This window comes from Ovis aries, chromosome 21 (genome assembly GCF_016772045.2).
Source record: "Ovis aries strain OAR_USU_Benz2616 breed Rambouillet chromosome 21, ARS-UI_Ramb_v3.0, whole genome shotgun sequence".
Lineage (NCBI taxonomy): Eukaryota > Metazoa > Chordata > Mammalia > Artiodactyla > Bovidae > Ovis > Ovis aries.
In genome coordinates this window covers 25,128,573-25,145,909 of record NC_056074.1, presented here as the reverse complement: position 1 = coordinate 25,145,909, position 17,337 = coordinate 25,128,573, and the positions used below count along the sequence as shown (strand labels likewise).

At 39.9% G+C, this 17,337-nt stretch overlaps 1 pseudogene; it reads left to right on the top strand.

The window, feature by feature from the left end:
* The first annotated feature begins 205 nt into the window (after positions 1 to 205).
* On the top strand, positions 206 to 1,136 carry LOC101114401 (olfactory receptor 8B3-like; annotated as a pseudogene).
* The last annotated feature ends 16,201 nt before the right edge of the window (positions 1,137 to 17,337 follow it).

Genomic DNA, 17,337 nt, shown 5'->3' with positions numbered 1-17,337 from the left:
GTCGCGCAGAGTAGGACACGACTGAAGCGACTTAGCAGCAGCAGCAGCAGCAGCAGCAGCAGCAGCAGCAGCAGCAGCAGCAGCAGCAGCAGCAGCAGCAGCAGCAGTAATTCCCTGTGCATACATCACCATGTGAGAAGAATTGCTGTGAGAAATTCCTCTATGTAACCTTTTCTCCTGTGCTCACAGATTTACTTAGAGAAGAATGGCTCCAGGAAATGGCTCTTCCATGACTCAGTTCATTTTGTTGGGACTAACAGACCAACCAGATCTCCAGCTCCCACTCTTCTTCCTCTTTCTAGTAATGTATATGGTCACTGTTATGGGAAATTTGGGTTTATTATTCCTTATTGGGCTAAGCTCACACCTATATACACCCATGTACTTTTTCCTCTTTAACTTGTCCTTCGTAGATCTGTGTTACTCTTCTGTGTTTACACCCAAAATGCTGATTAACTTCATATCAAAGAAGAATATTATTTCTTATATGGGGTGTATGACCCAGCTCTATTTTCTCAGTTTTTTTTGTCATTTCTGAATGCTATGTGCTGACCTCAATGGCCTATGATCGTTATGTGGCCATCTGTAACCCACTTTTGTATAATGTTGCCATGACCCCCAAAGTGTGTTCCAGCCTTATGCTTGGTTCATACTTCATGGCATTTGCTGGTGCCATGGTTCTCACTGAATGCATGCTGAGACTGACCTTCTGTGAGGCAAACACCATCAACCATTATATGTGTGATATCATGCCTCTACTCAAGCTCTCCTGCACAAGCACCTATGTCAATGAGCTGGTAGATTCCATTATAGCAGGATTCAATGTCATTGTGCCCAGTATCACCATCTTTGTCTCTTATATTTTCATCCTCTCCAACATCCTTCAAATCAGCTCCAAAGAGGGCAGATCCAAAGCCTTTGGTACCTGCAGTTCCCATGTCATTGCTGTTTCTCTCTTCTTTGGATCAATTTCATTTGTGTATCTCAAACCATCTTCTGCTGTGTCTGTGGATGAAGGAAAAATCTCTTCTGTATTTTACACCAATACGGTTCCTTTGCTGAACCCCTTAATCTACAGTTTGAGGAACAAAGATGTTAAACTTGCTCTGAGAAAAACACTGCCTAGATGGTTTTGATCAGAGAGTGTGCTTCTGTGCAGTTATTGATATGACAAGGAGATTATGTGTTAATTAAAAATTAATTAAGTATTTTTAGTTTCAGCCTTATTATCCTTTTTTTTTCATATAATGATTAAGAAAATGTGTGCCCTTTCTCAATAATTAGCTTCCAATTTTTCTATCTGGAAGTTCTTTTTCCTAACTACACAATAGCTTACCCCTCCCCCATTTTTCCTATTTAGTAATAACATTAAATTAGAAATGTTATCTGTGCTTTTTTGTAATTTCAAACTTTTAGTTTTTATTGGAAAAAGAAAATGGTCTTCAAATGGTCAAATTTGAGATACCTCTGATATAACGAGCAACAAATGAAGAAAATCACCTAGATAACACTAGAGTAGCACTGTTTAATTGGAATTGTGCTTATCTGCCACTTACTTTTAGAAGCATGCGTCCTAATCTCTGATTTCTACTCCCATGTATCCATTTTTTGACTACGAAAAGATGTTTCCTTTGCCAGATACTGAAGTTTCTAAAACAGCTTTGAATATCATTTTTACATCTGTAAATATCTTAAATCTAGCTTTAGGCAAGTATTTTCTTTTTACCTTTGTGCAGTGAAACCAGTACATGCACATCATATAAATATATTTGTTTCATCAATAATAAAATGAAGTTCAGAATGGTTAATGATTTAAAGAAAAAATTTAGACTAAATTGTTAGCCTTCTAATTTCAAGTCTACTACTTTGTAAACTGCTTATATCAAATTCATTCTGCCCTATCCATTTCAGTAAGACTACTTTGAGAAAATATTTGTAACTTGTAGCTTGACTATTATTTATTAAAGAATTTCTCTCATGCCATGTGTTACCTTTTTTGTTGATGCTTGCTTGTTTAGCAAAGAGTTTCATTTGTTTCTTTGGTTGGGAAAGAAGGCATTTTGGGCACATATTGAGATGATTGACTCAAATTAGGAGGGTACTTTTTCTGCAAAATTAAGAAAACTTAATTTGGGATGTTTGAAAGTATCTGTTATTAAAAGAATAGGACCTGGGTGAGAAAGGAGCCCAGAATCATGTCATTAGGATAGACCTCAGCAAGGCACATGGTCAACAAAAAAGAGACCATGTGTGAGAAGTGTCATAAGGCTTAGGAAACATTTTATTCTGAAGTTGTATCCTTTCTGTATGGGACTGTAAATGTCTTCAAATTGTTGGTAAAACTATAAAGTACATGACCGTAAATTAGTACTGCTTTGGGGAAATGAAGGTGAAAACACCATGGTCACATTTGGAACCAGGTAGAAAGAAGGCATCAGCTACAAGTAATAAAACAGTTAAGAATAATTTGAGTTCATGTTAGAAAGATGAAATTTAGAGAGTAAAATGATGGATAATTAAAGCCCTTACATGTTACTCTCCTCTTCTTTCTGCAAGGTCCTAGAAACATTCAGAGCTCACAGGTTTTCAGGCTTCCCTGATGGCTCAGAAGGTAAAGAATCTGCCTGCCAGTGCAAGATACTAGGGTTCAGTTCCTGGTGTGAGAAGATCCCTTTGAGAAGGGAATGACTACCTAATCCATTATCACAGGGTTTCTCTGGAAAGGACACCAGCTTAAGTTATTTGATACTTAATAAAGTTAAGCCAACAGAGTTTAAGGCTCTGAGAACAACTAAATCACTCTTCATTTTGTGTACTTCCATAAATATTTCAAGTTACTAAACCTTAAATTGCAGCTGGCAGTATAATGACATCTTGAAGGAAATATTTTGTGAATACACAAATTTTGGCCCTGATTTTACTGAAAAGGATGCTGAACTATTATCTTTCTTAGTTAAATATTCTACCTTAAAAGTCAGTATAATGTGGCAAAGGATAATGTAAATATTTTTTGCATGGCTGGCAATCATGCACATATTCAGGGGAAGCTTCCACAAAGCTTATGGTAGCCTGAGTGAGAAAGTAGGGCTTTCCCCCTCAAATATCCCATGTCTGTTCCCAGATTACTAATTGTTGCTTCTGAATCAGACACGGAGACACAGGGGGAGCAGCCACTGTTGGTACACCTCCCCACCGTGGCTATAATCCCCTCGTGATACAGCTGAAGTTATTTCCAGGGGATTTAAAGGCCAGTACCCTTTATCCTTCTCATCTTTATTTTTCTCTTTTTTTGTCTTGTGGGAGTCAATCACAAAGACCAAGACTTTCAAAAAGCAAGAAGCACATCCAGAGATAATTAGAAAGTCCCCATGCTTGTATACCATGCTTGTACATAATGCAGACTCAGAAAGACCAGGGAAGAACTTCAATTACCTAAGCCTCATCTTCCACACGGAGGTAGCCTATAACAATCGAAAGTATAAAAAATAAGAAAAGAGGTCAAAATGACAAAGTGGCAGGATGCTAAGCTCAACCCTTTTCAGGAACACACCAAATTACAACTACATATGGAGCAACTCTTGCTGATATTAACCTGGGCACTAGCAGAAGAGCTGTTCTACAACCAAGGCTGTAATGAATGATCCACATGGAATCTGCATGAAGTGGAGGGAAGTCATCAGGTCAGAGCACATACCCCTAGCCTGAAACAGAGAAGAGGAAGGGGATATCACAGGCTAGGGAATCCTTCCAGAGGAGGAAAGATTTCGGTCCAGATTTTAGGCATACCAGCCCTGGAGTTTAACAGGAAGATGAGCTGCCTTATCTGGTTTGACAGCCAGTGGAGGTTTACCTGAGTTTGTAAGAAACTGAGACGCTGCTCTTGAAGGGTATGAACCAGAACTGCTAACTCCCAGTCACAGCACGAAGACAGCAGATTGAAAACTGCCTGAGACTCTGGGCAACTTGTAGGGACCACTCCAACACTCCCACCAAGCCTTAACTGAGCTTCTGCTCCAGTCCCTTTTGTTCCTGTGGCTGCTGCCCACCAAGGGGGAGGCCACCATTGTTAAAGAAAGTGTACACTCTTAGACACAACAGAGGTAACTTGGACACTGGTCCTGAGCCATTGTGAACTCATATGTCTCTGCACACACTCCAGGAGGAGTGAAGTTAGCTCCAGAGAAGAGAACATTATCAACAGAGTGTACATCCCTCTGTATACTTAGGAGAGAGCAGGGCCAGTTCAGTGGTATGGCACCAACCCCTCAGTCCTGCTCAGAGTCTCACTGAGACATACACACTGGGGAAAAAGAGAAACCAGCCCAGAAGCACAGCCCCAAGCTGTCAGGCCTTGGTCCTGCCCCAGAATAAATCAGAGACTGCCATTACAGACATGAGAAAACCAGTCTCTCAAGGCTCTTGTTCCAGACCTCAGGCTGCACCCTGCCTCTGATAAGGTGGTGAAAGCCATGGAGAACTGAAGCTCTTGCTCACCCCTGGCTCTGGCTCTAACCCCACCAACTCCAGCCCTACATCCCACCAATGCAATGGCTGTCATCACACTTCAGAGGAAGTCACACCCTATCTTCAAGTGCCTATGGAACTTTCTCCGAGATACATCACATACTAAGCCTCAGGATGAATCTTAACAAATTTAAGAGGATAAAAATTATATCAAACATCGCAGCCATTCTGACTGGTGTGAAGTGGTACCTCATTGTGGTTTTGATTTGCATTTCTCTAATAATGAGTGATGTTGAGCATCTTTTCATGTGTTTGTTAGCTATCTGTATGTCTTCTTTGGAGAAATGTCTATTTAGTTCTTTGGCCCATTTTTTGATTGGGTGGTTTATTTTTCTGGAATTGAGCTACATAAGTTGCTTGTATATTTTTGAGATTAGTTGTTTGTCAGTTGCTTCATTTGCTATTATTTTCTCCCATTCAGAAGGCTGTCTTTTCACCTTGCTTATATTTTCCTTTGTTGTGCAGAAGCTTTTAATTTTAATTAGATCCCATTTGTTTATTTTTGCTTTTATTTCCAGCATTCTGGGAGGTGGATCATAGAGGATCCTGCTGTGATTTACGTCTGAGAGTGTTTTGCCTATGTTCTCCTCTAGGAGTTTTATAGTTTCTGGTCTTACATTTAGATCTTTAATCCATTTTGAGTTTATTTTTGTGTGCGGTGTTAGAAAGTGATCTAGTTTCATTCTTTTACAAGTGGTTGACCAGTTTTCCCAGCACCACTTGTTAAAGAGATTGTCTTTCCTCCATTGTATATTCTTGCCTCCTTTGTCAAAGATAAGGTGTCCATATGTGTGTGGATTTATCTCTGGGATTTCTATTTTGTTCCATTGATCTATATGTCTGTCTTTGTGCCAGTACCATACTCTTTTGATGACTGTGGCTTTGTAGTAGAGCCTGAAGTCAGGCAAGTTGATTCTTCCAGTTCCATTCTTCTTTCTCAAGATTGCTTTGGCAATTCGAGGTTTTTTGTATTTCCATACAAATTGTGAAATTATTTGTTCTAGCTCTGTGAAAAATACTGTTGGTAGCTTGATAGGGATTGCATTGAATTTGTAAATTGCTTTGGGTAGTATACTCATTTTCACTATATTGATTCCTCTGATCCATGAACATGGTATATTTCTCCATCTATTAGTGTCCTCTTTGATTTCTTTCATCAGTGTTTTATAGTTTTCTATATATAGGTATTTAGTTTCTTTAGGTAGATATATTCCTAAGTATTTTATTCTTTTCGTTGCAATGGTGAATGGATTTGTTTCCTTAATTTCTTTTTCTAGTTTCTCATTATTCGTGTATAGGAATGCAAGGGATTTCTGTGTGTTGATTTTATATCCTGCAACTTTACTATATTCATTGATGAGCTCTAGTAATTTTCTGGTGGAGTCTTTAGGGTTTTCCATGTAGAGGATCATGTCATCTGCAAGGAAATCAACAATAACACAATAATAGTGGGAGACTTTAACACCCCACTCACACCTATGGACAGATCAACTAAACAGAAAATTTAACAAAGAAATGCAAACTTTAAATGATACATTAGATCAGTTAGACCTAATTGACATCTATAGGACATTGTTTTCACCCCAAAACAATGAATTTCACCTTTTTTCAAGTGCTCATGGAACCTTCTCCAGGATAGATCACATCCTGGGCCATAAATCTAAACTTGATAAATTCAAAAAAATCGAAATCATTCCAAGCATCTTTTCTGACCATAATGCATTAAGATTAGATCTCAATTACAGGAGAAAAACTATTAAAAATTCCAACATATGGAGGATGAACAACACACTTCTGAATAACCAACAAATCACAGAAGAAATCAAAAAAGAAATCAAAATATGCATAAAAACTAATGAAAATGAAAACACAACAACCCAAAACCTGTGGGACACTATAAAAGCAGTGCTAAGAGGAAAGTTCATAGCAATACAGGCATACCTCAAGAAACAAGAAAAAAGTCAAATAAATAACCTAACTCTACAACTAAAGCAACTAGAAAAGGAAGAATTGGAGAACCCCAGAGTGAGTAGAAGGAAAGAAATCTTAAAAATTAGGGCAGAAATAAATGCAAAAGAAACAAAAGAGACCATAGCAAAAATCAACAAAGCCAAAAGCTGGTTCTTTGAAAGGATAAATAAAATTGACAAAACATTAGCCATACTCATCAAGAAGCTAAGAGAGAAAAATCAAATCAATAAAATTAGAAATGAAAATGGAGAGATCACAACAGACAACACAGAAATACAAAGGATCATAAGAGACTACTATCAGCAGTTGTATGCCAATAAAATGGACAACGTGGAAGAAATGGACAAATTCTTAGAAAAGTACAATTTTCCAAAACTGAACCAGGAAGAAATAGAAAATCTTAACAGACCCATCACAAGCATGGAAATTGCAACTGTAATCAGAAATCTTCCAGCAAACAAAAGCCCAGGTCCAAACGGCTTCACAGCTGAATTCTACCAAAAATTTCGAGAAGAGCTAACACCTATCCTACTCAAACTCTTCCAGAAAATTTCAGAGGAAGGTAAACTTCCAAAGTCATTCTGTGAGGCCACCATCACCCTAATACCAAAACCTGACAAAGATGTCACAAAAAAAGAAAACTACAGGCCAGTATCACTGATGAACATAGATGCAAAAATCCTCAACAAAATTCTAGCAATCAGAATCCAACAACACATTAAAAAGATCATACACCATGACCAAGTGGGCTTTATCCCAGGGATGCAAGGATTCTTCAATATCCGCAAATCAATCAATGTAATTCACCACATTAACAAATTGAAAAATAAAAACCATATGATTATCTCAATAGATGCAGAGAAGGCCTTTGACAAAATTCAACATCCATTTATGATAAAAACTCTCCAGAAAGCAGGAATAGAAGGAACATACCTCAACATAATAAAAGCTATCTATGACAAACCCACAGCAAACATTATCCTCAATGGTGAAAAATTGAAAGCATTTCCCCTAAAGTCAGGAACAAGACAAGGGTGCCCATTTTCACCGCTACTATTCAACATAGTTCTGGAAGTTTTGGCCACAGCAATCAGAGCAGAAAAAGAAATAAAAGGAATCCAAATTGGAAAAGAAGAAGTAAAACTCTCACTGTTTGCAGATGACATAAATCTTTGATAAAGTTGTAATGTGCATGATTATAAAGTAGAAGTGCATTCGGAAATGATGGTGAAAATGCTATGGTCATATTTGCTATGGTCACATTTGGAACAAGGGACAAAGAGGGAAGCTAGGGGTGATAAAATAACTGAGGGCATTTGAAACTCAAGTTAGGAAGAAGAAATTTAGAGAGTAAATTGATAGATAATGAAAGATCCTACCTATGACATCACTCTCCTTTTTATAGGACCCTAGGAATATTATGGTGCTAATGGTGTTTCATTGGATAGGACACAAATTTAAGTTATTTGATTTTTGTTAGTTAAACCAACAGAGCTGGAGAACCGGGGAACAAGTAAATCATTTTTGCTCTTGTGGACCTTCATATCTATTAATATTTCCTTGTGTGTGCTTAGTTGCTCAGTCATGTCTGACTTTTTGCAACTTCAAGCCCACCAGACTCCTCTCTCCATGGGATTCTCCAGGCAAGAATACTGGAGTGGGTTGTGATTCCCTTCTCCAGAGGATCTTCCTGACCCAGGGATTAAACTTGCATTGGTGGTGGATTCTTTACTGTCTCAGACAGCAGGGAAGCCCCTAGTACTTTCATACAGATTTAAATTACTAAACCTCAAAGTGCAACTGATAGTATAATGACATCTTAAAGAAAATATTTTGTGAATACACAAATTTTTGCACTGTCTTTACTGGAAAAGACGTTGCTTTTTAATTTTTTTTAAAGGCAAAAATGGGACCGTGAAAATCCTCAGTGTGATGTGTCAAGGGATAATTTAAATATTTTCTCCATGGATGTCAGGCATGCAGATGTCCAGAAGAAGCTTCCATAGAGCTTACGGAACCCAAGTTGGGAAAGTAGGACCTTTCCCCTCCCATATTCAGTGTCTGTACTCTGATTACTGATTGTTGCTTCTGACCCAGACATGCAGACACAGGGGGAGCAGCCGCTGTTGGTGCACCTCTCCACCGTGGCTACAAGCTGCTCCTGATCCAGCTGAAGTGACTTTCAGGGAATTTAAAGGCCAGCACACTTTTCCCTGTCATCACTATTTTCTCTTTTTGGTCTTTCATGAACCAGACAATAAAGATAACTTTTAAAAATCAAGAAGCCCATATAGAGATAATGAGAAAGTCCCTGTGCATGTACTTGAAATGATTCACGCTCAAAAAGGCCAGAAAATAATTTAAGTTTTCTCCTGAGCCTGATCCTCTGCATGGAGATTGCCTATAACAATCTAAACTTCGAAAATGAGGAGGGAGTTCTAGATGGTGGGCTGGTAGGATGCTAAGATTACCCATCGGAGAAGGCAGTGGCACCCCACTCCAGTACTCTTGCGTGGAAAATCCCATGGATGGAGGAGCCTGGTAGGCTGCAGCCCACGGGGTCGCTAGGAGTTGGACACGACTCAGTGACTTCACTTTGACTTTTCACTTTCACGCATTGGAGAAGGAAGTGGCAACCCACTCCTGTGTTCTTGCCTGGAAAATCACATGGACGGAGGAGCCTGGTAGGCTGCCGTTTATGGGGTTGCACAGAGTTGGACACAACTGAAGCGACTTAGTAGCAGCAGCAAGCTCACCCATTACCACTACATATAGAGAAACTTTTGCTGAAATCCACCTGGGCAAGAACTTGTTCTACAACCAAGGTTATAAAGAATAATCCATATGGAGTCTGCAAGAAAGGGAAGAGAAATGATATGGTTGGGACCTATACTTCTCACCTGGGACAGAGAAGAAGGGAATATCACAAGCTGCGAAATACTCCTGGAGGAGCAAGGATTTGGGGCCACAGTTTAGGCACATCTGCCCTAGCATTTAATAACAGGAAATAAGCCCCCTTTATGGCTTGAAAACCAGTGCAGATTTACCTGAGTATTGCAAGTGATTGAGACCCTGCTGTTGAAGAGCATGTGCCAGACCTGCTCACTCCCAATCACAGCAGGGAGGCAGCAGATTGAAAACTGCCTGGGACTCCATCCAGCTGGCAAGGGCCACCCCAGCATCTCCTCTTCCCCAGCCCTAATGAGCTCCTGCCCCAGCCTCTCATGCTCCTGCGGTTGCTGCCTATTAAAGGGGAGGATACCGTTGCTAACAAAAGTGTGCACACTTGGAGGGATGGGAGGTGACTTGGACACTGAGCCTGCAATTGAGCCATTGCCTGTTTCTGCAGGCACTCCAGGAGGAGTGAAGTTAGGTCCAGGGAAGAGAACACTATCACCAGAGTGCACATCCTTTTCTATTTTGGGAGAGGGCGGGTTCAGTTCTGTGCTGTGGCCCCAACCCCTCCACCAATGCTGCTGCTGCTGCTGCTAAGTCACTTCAGTTGTGTCAGACTCTGTGCAATCCCATAGATGGCAGCCCACCAGGCTCCCCCATCGCTGAGATTCTCTAGGCAAGAATACTGGAGTGGGTTGCCATTTCTTTCTCCAATGCATGAAAGTGAAAAGTCAAAGTGAAGTCACTTAGTCATGTCCGACTATTCGCGACCCCATGGACTGCAGCCTACCAGGCTCCTCTGTCCATGGGATTTTCCAGGCAAGAGTACTGGAGTGGGGTGCCATTGCCTTCTCCACCCTACACCAATACTCAGTCACAAATCAAGGCAAGCACAAAGGAGAAACAGTGGCGGAAAAAGTGACTAACAAGTCACTACCCAAGGCGAGCACACTGGGGGAAAAGTGGGGGAAAAGTCACTAACGAGTCACTAACCACACTGGGGAAAAAAGTTGCTAACCAAGGTATGCACACTGGGGAAAAACCAGCACAGAAATATAGCCCCAAGCTCTCAGGCCTTGGTCCTGTCCCAAAATACTGCCATCAAATTCAGGAGAAACCCAGTTTCTCAAGGCTCTTGCACCACCTTCTTAGGCTACAGCTCTGGACCTGATAGGGTAGTGACAGCCATTGAGAACTGGAGAAGCCGTTGCTCATCCTGGCTCTGGCTCTTGTCCCACCAACTCCATCCTACATCCCACCAATGGAGTGGCTGACCTCATACTCCAGGAGAAGACACAGTCCATGCTCACTTCAGATCCAGTTCTCCCAGCAAAGCCATTGGACATTCACAGACTGCATAGGGACATTCCCACATAAGAAACAACCTTCAAGCCAGGGATAGGTAATTGCTTTACCTAATGTCATAGAGACAGAGAAAATTAAGCAAAATGAGATGTTAGAAGAGTTTGTTTCAAACAAAAGAACAACAGCAAAAACCTCAATAAATCTCTAACGGAAAGGAAACGAATAGTTTACCTGACAGAGTTCAAAGCATCATAGTGAGATATCTAACTAAAGTGCAGAAAGGAATAGATGAATACCATGGAAATTTTAATAAGGAACTATAAATAATAACTGAAATGAAAAATACACTGGAGGAAAATTATCAGCAGATTAGTGATAAAGGATAATGCCTAAGTGGATAGGAAAAAGAGAATAATGGAAATAGCCCAGTTAAAACAACAAAAAAATGCAAATAAAAATTAAAAATATGAGTAGTTTAAGGGAGCTCTGTGACAACATCAAGTTGACTAACATTTGTATTCTAGTGGACCCAGCAGCAGAAGAGAGCAAGAAAGTGGTAAAAAAAACAAAAAGGTATTTTATGAAATTATGGCTAAACACTTGCTGAACCTGAAGAAGGAAACAGATATCTAGATTTGGGAAGTACGGAGAGTCTCAAATAAGATGAACCCAAAGAGAGCCAAACCAATATATATCATATTTAAAATGGCAAAATTTAATATCACAGTAGAATATTAAAGGTAGCAATAGAAAAATAAGGAATTTCTTATGAGGGAATCCACATAAATCTATTATAAGCTGATTATTCTGAAGAAACTTTGCAGGCCAGAGGAAGTAGCATAATATATTTAAAGTGCTGAAAGTAAAAAGCTATAGCCTAAGATACTCTTCCAAGCCAAGCTATCATTCAGCATTGAAGAAGAATTAAAAAAGCATCTCCAACAAGCAAAACCTAGGAGCGTTTTGTACTAAACCAACCATATAAGAAATGATAAGATGTCTTCTTTACTGAAAAAGAAAGACTTTATTGAAAAAGAAAAGACTAAAAGAATATTAGGAAATATAAGAAGAGAAAATTCCGCTGGTTAAGGCAAATATATGGTAAATGCTGTTGATAAACCATTTAAATAAGCTAGTAAAGTGAAGTTGCTCAGTTGTGTCCGACTCTCTGTGACCCCATGGACTGTAGCCTACTAGGCTCCTCTGTCCATGGGATTTTCCAGGCAATAGTACTGGAGTGGATTGCCATTTCCTGCCCCAATGTCTCCCACATTGTAGACAGACGCTTTACCGTCTGAGCCTCCAGGGTGAAAAATGTGAGATTATGCCAAGAAATCAAAGCAACCAAAGTGGCCAGCAAGAACTGAGTTTATAAAAAAGATGTGGTATATGTGCACAATGGAATGCTGTGCTGTGCTTATTTGCTCAGTCATGTTTGACTCTTTGAGACCCATGGACTATAGCCCACCAGGCTTCTCTGTCCATGGGGATTCTCCTGGCAAGAATACTAGAGAGGGTTGCCATGACCTTCTCCAGGGGATCTTCCTAACCCAGGGATCAAACCCAGGTCTCCCACACTGCAGGTGGATTCTTTAACATCTAAGCCACCAGAGAAGCCCAAGAATACTGGAATGGGTTGACTATCCCTTCTCCAGGGAATCTTCTTAACCAGAAATTGAACTGGGGTCTCCTGCATTACAGGCAGATTCTTTACCACCTGAGCTACAGAGAAATGTAAGTCAAAATAATAATGAGATTATCACCTCACACTTGTTAAAATGGCTATCATGAATAATAACACAAATAACAAAAATTGGCAAGCATGTGGAGAAAAGAAAACCTTAATACAATTCTGGGAATGCAAACGGGTGCAACCACTATGGAAAAAATTATAGAGGTTCTTCAAAAAACTAAATAAAACTTCTATATGATCCAACAATTGGTATATATCTGAAGAAAATGAAAACAATAATATGAAAAAATACATGAAACCAGTGTTCATAGCAGCACTATTTTTAATAGTATAGATGTGGCAGTCATCTAAGTGTCCATCAACAGATGAATTATACATACATACACATATACACTTAATGGCTGAGTTTTATATATATCATGAAAAAGAATGTAATTCTTCTGTTTGCAATTATGTAGTTGACCATACAGAATAGTATGTTCAGTGAAATAATGCAAAGATTAATGCTATATGTTATCAGTTATATGTGAAATATGAAAAGAAAAAAATATATATTACAGAATAGAAACATTTTCACAGATACAGAGTCTAAATTAGTGGTTACCAGTGAGGAAAGGGAAGGGAAATATAGGAGTAGGGGATTGAAAGATACAGAACAGTATGTATAAAATAAATAAACAACAAAGGTGTATTATATAGATGGATAATATAGTCAATATTTTCATAAAGATTTAAATGAAGTTTAATGTATAAAAATATTGAATCTCTATATTGTACACCTGAAACTAACATGAGATTGTAAATCAACTATACTTGAAGAAAAGCTCTTTCTTTGACTTCTGTTAACTTGATTGTAATGTGCCTTGTGGTGGATTTCTTTGGGATCATCTTATTTTGGGTGTTTTTGTTTCCTAGTTCTGAATGTCCTGTTGCTTGCACAGACTTGAGGATTTTTTCAGCCAGTTTTTCTTTGAGAAATCTTTTAGATCATCACTTGTGTTTTCTCCTTTGGTGATCCATGGATTGCCTATGTGGCTGTGAAAGTGCTGCACTCAATATGCCAGAAAATTTGGAAAACTCAGCAGTGGCCACAGGACTGGAAAAGGTCAGTTTTCATTCCACTTCCAAAGAAAGGCAATGCCAAAGAATGCTCAAACTACCACACAATTGCACTCATCTCACATGCTAGTAAAGTAATGCTCAAAATTCTTCAAGCCAAGCTTCAGCAATATGTGAACCGTGAACTTCCAGCTGGTTTTAGAAAACGCAGAGGAACTAGAGATCAAATTGCCAACATCCGCTGGATCATTGAAAAAGCAAGAGATTTCCAGAAACACATCTATTTCTGCTTTATTGACTATGCCAAAGCCTTTGACGGTATGGATCACAATAAACTATAGGAAATTCTTAAAGAGATGGGAATACAGACCACCTGACCTGCCTCTTGAGAAACCTATATGCAGGTCAGGATGCAACAGTTAGAACTGGACATGGAACAACAGACTGGTTCCAAATTGGAAACGGAGTATGTCAAGGCTGTATACTGTCGCCCTGCTTATTTAACTACTATGCAGAGTACATCATGAGAAACGCTGGGCTGGAAGAAACACAAGCTGGAATCAAGATTGCTGGGAGAAATATCAATAACCTCAGATATGCAGATGACATTACCCTTATGGCAGAAATTGAAGAACTAAAGAACCCCTTGATGAAAGTGAAAGAGGAGAGTGAAAAAGTTGGCTTAAAGCTCAACATTCAGAAAACGAAGATCATGGCATCTGGTCCCATCACTTCACAGCAAATGTATGGAGAAACAGTGGAAACAGTGGCTGACTTTATATTTTTGGGCTCCAAAATCACAGCAGAAGGTGATTGCAGCCATGAAATTAAAAGACGCTTCCTTCTTGGTAGAAAAGTTATGACCAACCTAGATAGCACATTCAAAAGCGGAGACATTACTTTGCTGACTAAGGTCCGTCTAGTCAAGGCTATGTTTTTTCCAGTGGTCATGTAGGGATGTGAGAGTTGGACTGTGAAGAAAGCTGAGAGCTGGAGAATTGATACTTTTGAACTGTGGTATTGGAGAAGACTCTTGAGAGTCCCTTGGACTGCAAGGAAATCCAACCAGTCCATCCTAAAGGAGATCAGTCCTGGGTGTTCATCTGAAGGACTGATGATGAAGGTGAAACTGCAATACTTTGGCCACCTGATGTGAAGAGCAGACTCATTTGAAAAGACCCTGATGCTGGGAAATATTGAGGGGAGGAGGACAGGGGACGTCAGAGGATGAGATGGTTGGATGGCATCACCGACTCAATGGACATGAGTTTGGGTAAACTCCGGGAGTTGGTGATGGACAGGGAGGCCTGGCATGTTATGGTTCATGGAGTCACGAGGAGTCATACATGACTGAGTGAGTGAACTGAACTGAAGTGAGCCTTGTAAAGGATCTGACCCTCTCAATAGAGTTGGCTAGAGAAAGCAGACCTCTCAATCTTGTGATAGTATAACCTGCTTCTTTGTTTTTAGTAGCTCCAGGCCTCTGGAGAATGTCAGGATCCCATTGATCCTTAACACAGGAGATTAGTCATTTCCTCTGGCAGCTCTCAGATCAGCTGGGTCATCGGTTGAACAGTGTACCTTTTCCTTTATCAAAGAGAAGCTATAAGAAAACTATTTTCTATACTAGCTATGTTAAGCCAATGTGGCTATAGTGAATTTTAGCTCAAACTGGAGAAGGCAATGGTAACCCAGTCCAGTACTCTTGCCTGGAGAATCCCATGGGCTGACGAGCTTGGTAGGCTGCAGTCCATGGGGTTGTGAAGAGTTGGACAGGACTGAGTGACTTCACTTTCACTTTTCACTTTCATGCATTGGAGAAGGAAATGACAACCCACTCCAGTGTTCTTGCCTGGAGAATCCCAGGGACAGGGGAGCCTGATGGGCTGCTGTCTCTGGGATTGCACAGAGTCAGACATGACAGAAGTGACTTAGCAGCAGCAGCAGCAACAGCAGCAGCAGCAACTCAAACTGCTGTCTCTCTTCTCTCTCACCTCAGGCACATAAATTATTCCATATCCCATATCCCTTCAGCTTTCTCACACAGACTGTACAGAGGCCAGTGTTCTGGATGGCCCCTAGAAAAGTTGGAGCTTTGGATATATTGTGCATCTCTTTCTCTCCCCAGGGAGAATCTAGGAACTGGGGAATTTTGTCTCAATCACATGGTTTTGGATCACCATAGGTACATGGCAAGACGTACCTTGAAATTTCTTAACAGCTTCAACATGACTTGTGTCATGCTTGAAGTGTGTGCAGGATCCTTTTAACTAAGTTTTGGATTTTTTACAGAGGGAATCTGTGCATAAATTGTTTGAATCAGTGTGTCCATGCAGGGAAGGAGATTGTAGGGCTTGCTCTTCTGCCATCTTGCTGATGGGAAATGGTCATTAATTTTGGCTGTTCCTTGGAGGATGAACAATCCCTACAGCAAAGGGAAAACTTGAGTAAAGTATTGAGTCTATAAGTAACTCCCCTTAGTTCCCTATTACACATAGAAACTGTTCCTTGCAGAATAGACAGAACAAGTTGCCATATCTATATTGGAGTATATTATATCATCGCACTCACATTAAATCCTCTGTGACTTCAATAACCTCAGATATGCAGATGACACCACATTTATGGCATAAAGAGAAGAAGAACTAAAGAGCCTGTTGATGAACCTGAAAATTGAGAATGAAAATGTTGGCTTAAAGCTCGACATTCAGAAAACTAAGATCATGGCATCTGGTCCCATCACTTCATGGCAAATAGATGGGGGAACAATGGAAACAGTGACAGACTTTATTTTGGGGGGCTCCAAAATCACCACAGATGGTGACTGCAGCCATGAAATCAAAAGAGACTTGTTTCTTAGAGGAAAAGCTATGACAACCTAGACAGCATATTAAAAAGCAAAGACAATACTTTGTCAACAGAGGTCCATCTAGTCAAATCTACGGTTTTTCCCATAGTCATGTATGGATGTGAGAGCTGGACTCTAAAGAAAGCTGAGCGCCAAAGAACTGATGCTTTTGAACTGTGGTATTGGAGAAGACTCTTGAGAGTCCCTTGGACGGCAAGAAGATCCAACCAGTCCATCTTAAAGGAAATCCGTCCTGAATATTCATTGGAAGGACTGATGCTGAAGCTGAAACTTCAATACTTTGGCTATCTGATGTAAAGAACTGACTCATTGGCAAAGGCCGTGATGCTGGGGAAATTGAAGGTGGGAGGAGAAGGGGACAACAGAAGATGAGCAGGTTGGATGGCATCACCAATTCATTGGACATGAGTTTGAGTAAGCTCTGGGAGTTGGTGATGGACAGGAAAGCCTGGCGTGCTGTTGTCCATGGGGTCACAAGGAGTCAGACATGACTGAATGACTGAACTGAACTGAACTGACTTCCTATGTGGACAAAGTGATAACAATAGTGACCATTTATTCATTTATTTTTTGCCTCTTGATAAGACTGAAAATCATAATCAAAATTATGATCTCTAATTCTGAAAGAATTCTAGGGCACATAAAAAATTAGTCACAGATTTCATTTTCTTTGAATCAATGAACCAAATCCTCAGAATCTGAAATTGCCCTTCCAGGGCTATGGAGTAAAAACAAGAAGAAAGTCCTGGGATATTCTGCCTTAAGAGGGTAAGTTTCTGAATTCCATTTATATTTGTGTTTTCCTTGTTTGAGATGGAGACTGAAAACCTAAGATATGACAGTTCAGTTCCTATTTGTGTAGTCAGAGATTCAACTGAATCTTGAAGAGAAATCTTTTTGAGGGAAGAGCAGGGAATGTTTAGAATCATTTACAGACACTAGAGATGCAGTTTCTTAGTAAGTTCCCTCTACATGGATGGAACTCTCTTCTACTTTTAAGCCTTTACTCTGTGATATAATG